Source organism: Diadema antillarum, unplaced genomic scaffold, assembly GCF_040938485.1.
Source record: "Diadema antillarum isolate AM-2024a unplaced genomic scaffold, OU_Dant_1.0 scf00000057, whole genome shotgun sequence".
Classification (NCBI taxonomy): domain Eukaryota; kingdom Metazoa; phylum Echinodermata; class Echinoidea; order Diadematoida; family Diadematidae; genus Diadema; species Diadema antillarum.
The window spans coordinates 4,323,779-4,327,670 of NW_027270946.1; positions in this window are offsets into that span (position 1 = coordinate 4,323,779).

Sequence of the window (3,892 nt, forward strand, 5' to 3'; positions counted from 1 at the left end):
TTATTCGCATTGGCCGCCTCTCTTGAAATTCAAGATGGATTTCGATCGTATTTGGTGCTGTAAGATCATTAAACTGCAAACCCAAGCATGCTGGAACACTCATGTGTAACTTGATCACTTCAGTGAATTGCGTAGGCGGGACTGCTTCCTGTCCCGTAGGTACACTGCCATATTGAAATGCAAAATGGCTGCCATGGGATACATTCCTTTAAAACCGTAGCGTTTAGGTAAAAATTGTGAATGGGAAATCATGTGATTCTGACGTCAAAACAAATGACTTTCAAAAGAACCTCTTAATAACTGTGTCTGAGTGACTAAATGCCCCATTTAGACGATTTGGTTGTAGAGTTTACAATATCAGCCCTATATTCTAAAAATTTGTGGGATAGTCACTTAATAGATATAATGTCTTCTAGGCTCATTCCCTGCATGAGTTTTTGAAGTCACAGCACTTTAAGGCTGTACACGGGAAGATTGGTTCCATAAAATTCTTTCAGAAACAATGACTTTTGCATTTCTTGCTATGAGCGTGATAATGAATTCTGTGGCCACCGTTGGTGTAGGAAGCTCCAAGTATTTAATTTAACAGTTTATGGATACCCTCTGGAAATAGCTACAATGTAATATATCATATTTCCCTGTAGTAGAGGCACAAATTATGTTATGAGAGTTGACGAGGTTTTGCTCTATCGATGTGTTGCATCAAGACTCTACTAGGGTAAATGCGGGAGATTGCCTGGTTGAAGTCATCCATGCCAAACTTCTGGAAGGCATGGACTGTGCCATTTCACATTCTGCATGATTCCAGGTTCAGATAATTCTTGGTCCATCTGCTCTTTGAGACATCTTCAAAATTTTCAACTTCAGCCCAGCACCATGAAAGGCATGAAAAGCGGACCTTTATAGTTGTTGTTTTTTTTTTTTCCACAACGAACTGCAGAACATGATCTCTCAATAATGTCAATTGTACTTTTATCATTTTGACAATTTTCCAGTGAGGAGCAGACATCATGCAATGCAGTAAGTAAAGCAAACTTGAAGATCCATCAGGAGAATTGAAATGTCAGTGTATACGTAATAATCATCAATATCTCTGATTTTCCCGTTGCTTCTTGAAGTTAGCATCTAATACATACAATGGAATGAGGATATCTGTTTCCTCGTTGTGAGTGACGGGTGACAGCTCCCATGGCATCTTTGATGAACCCTTTGTTTCTTTTCTTTCCGTTGATGTGGTCTCTGTGTCAGATAGAAATGACTGCTCAGTATTTCAACTTTCAGGCTGATTATTTGGCTCAGTTTTGTGGATTTCTAAGGCATGGGTATGAAAAAATGAACTCTTTGTTAGTGAGAATGAGGAGAAGGCCACGAAATTATGAGATGAAGAGTGATTGTGAAATTGCTTAGAACTTATACCTTCCGATAATTGTATCGTCCACCAATGACTGGATAATGACAGGTTTATTAGACTGTAGAACCAGTAGAAAAGTGTTTTGAGAAGTTGGTGATCCTCTTATGCTTAATGACTTTGGATCCAATCTTACATGGTGTATTTTGATTGCACGAGCTGAATGTCTGGCCTCTTTTCATACTATCCGAGAAATGAATATATTTTCATTCTCTTAGATACAAATTCTTAGTACAGAAGATGAAAACTGCCCTTTTCATCTCTTTCTAGAATATCCCCCTTGCATGTTTCCGATAGCTGAATGCCAAACACCACATTCATCAGGTTCAAGGCAGTGACAATTTTTGAGATTACCCTCATGTGATGGTGATGGTCTTCTAAATTGCGGAGGAGGAATTCTGATGCATGCAAAGTGCCACAGAACTGAGCTATTATTGCTCCTTTGTTTGTTTTAGAATCATAGGCTGTACAGCAGTAAGCATCTTGGAAGTCTTAATAATTGAAGATGACCCACTCAAGGGCAATCAGAAAGAGGCTACTCATTCCTTATTCATTCTGCATTATTCCAGAAATATATTTATTGTCTAGCAAATGTTGTTTCAGTTTGTGGCCATACAAACAAGCTTGTGAATGGGATGCCTGGTAGGGTTGACCGTGGCAATTTCTTGCCATTGCAAGACTTTTCCTTGTTTGTCTTCAATCTCTCGAGGCAGCATCAAGTTTTTGAAGATCGCCTTCAATTGTATCAATTGTTGTTTTTGTACAAATATTTTACTGACTGGGGTTAAATGTATCATTAACGAGGTTCCACGATGCATAGTGATGTGTTCCCTGAGAGGCAAAAACAAACCGCTTTAGCGCGCAATTCGGGAACAGCATATACCCGCCTGACTATATGGGATGTAACGCTTACATGCTTGCTTGCCCACATGTATGGGACAGGGTATGCCCCCCCCCCCCCATGCTCAGTTTTTGCCCCTCAGCATGGCTTGATGACGTCATTGGAACCTCGTCCTTACATTTTTAATTTATGGCGACCATTTTGAGAGATGGCTGTCATTTTGAATTGAGAGATGGCTGTCATTCTGCTTGACCTGGAAATGAATTCGGTCTAACTAGAACTACTTTGGTATATTCATCTAAGGCGCTTACAACAGTATTATATGTTTTCTATATAGCAGCCATCTTGAATTTCAACATGTTTACCTGTCTAATGATCCACAATAGGAAACAGCTCTGTACTGGAACGTTGGACACCATAAGCATGCGCATTCTTGAAAATTTGATGCTTCTACAATAATTGCAACCTAAGACATGGGTAAAAACGCTACGGGGGCCATTTTGAAATTTAAGATGGCAGCCTACAAACTGTACAAAACAATCCACAATATTAGAAAAAGATATATCAGAGTGTCTGACATCGGAACGAGGCATTTTGAACCAAATTTGAAGCTTCTGCAATGCTCACTCTGTGAGATATGGGTCAAATTAGTTTCCCATGGCGGCCATTTTGAAATTTAAGATGGCAGACTACAAATCGTATTAAAACAATTCACAATATCAGAAAAAAGATATATCAGAGTGTCTGACATCACACTCATGCATTTTGCACCAAATTTAAGCTTCAACAATGCTCACTTTATGAAATATGGGTCAAAATACAGTTTGCTATGGTGGCCATTTTGAAATTCAAAATGGTGGCTGAAGACGTGGTTTGAAAAAAATGGAACTAAAGTTTTTTGGATTTCAGCACCCCCAAATTGACAAAGTTAGCCCAAAATATCAATTTTGGCACAAAAATCTCACGGGGTTACATAGTAGCCTCTACTATCTTGTTTTTCTTTGGTCTGTGTCACTAGCCCTCCCCTGACTATCCTTGTTGTGTGTAGGTCCTAATATGGGGTTAATATCCCTGCCTGTTCAGGCTCAGGCCCTTTTAACCCCAAACATTTCCAAAATATATTGCCCAAGTTGGTGTGTGTATGGAATGTCAACACGAAATAATTTTCCTCACTTTTTTTTTCACGTTTTCACTTCCGCGTTTTCTTCGAAAGCGATTTTTAATCGCGTTGACAGTCAGACACTTTTGTTAACCAATTTTGGAACTTGTGTTACTAAGGCCCCATCTATTTCAGTTATGAATCTTCAAAGAACAACTTTGAATCTCGATTCTTAAGATAGACAGGCGGATTAAAAATGTATGAGTAATACCAGATATTTTACATAATTATAAGGGTTTAAGACCTTAAGCCTTGCCATCTTTTTCTCTTACTTTCAAGAACAATGTTATGAATAAGACATTGTACTTTATACGGAATTTGCAATGCCATATTCAAGTGTCACTTGATGTAATCAGTCGTGGTACCAGTGAGCATCGAGGTTACCAGTGATCTGCTTGGATATACGTCAAGGCATGATAGATTACCACTCTTCCCCTATCACTAATCCAGTCGCTTAATATGTTATGCATTGCTTGTTTTATAT